Raw genomic sequence first — 278 nt, 5'->3', positions numbered from 1 at the left:
TCTATCTATCTATCTATCTATCATCTATCATCTATCTATCTATCATCTATCTATCTATCTATCTATCTATCTATCTATCATCTATCTATCATCCATCATCTATCTAATCTATCTGTCTGTTTATCTATCTATCATCTTCATCTATCTATCATCCATCCAGCATCTATCTATCATCTATCTGCCTCCTGACTTTAGCCATATCTGTCATTTCTCCATTGACCACACCAGGCTGCTGGGGGAGGACTTGGTGGGAAAAACTGCTTCCACCCCTAGTATAG

This window comes from Nannospalax galili, unplaced genomic scaffold, assembly GCF_000622305.1.
Source record: "Nannospalax galili isolate Female #2095 unplaced genomic scaffold, S.galili_v1.0 scaffold8928, whole genome shotgun sequence".
In the NCBI taxonomy this organism is placed as follows: domain Eukaryota; kingdom Metazoa; phylum Chordata; class Mammalia; order Rodentia; family Spalacidae; genus Nannospalax; species Nannospalax galili.
The sequence above is the reverse complement of the archived record's forward strand: the minus strand, read 5'-3'. Positions refer to the sequence as shown.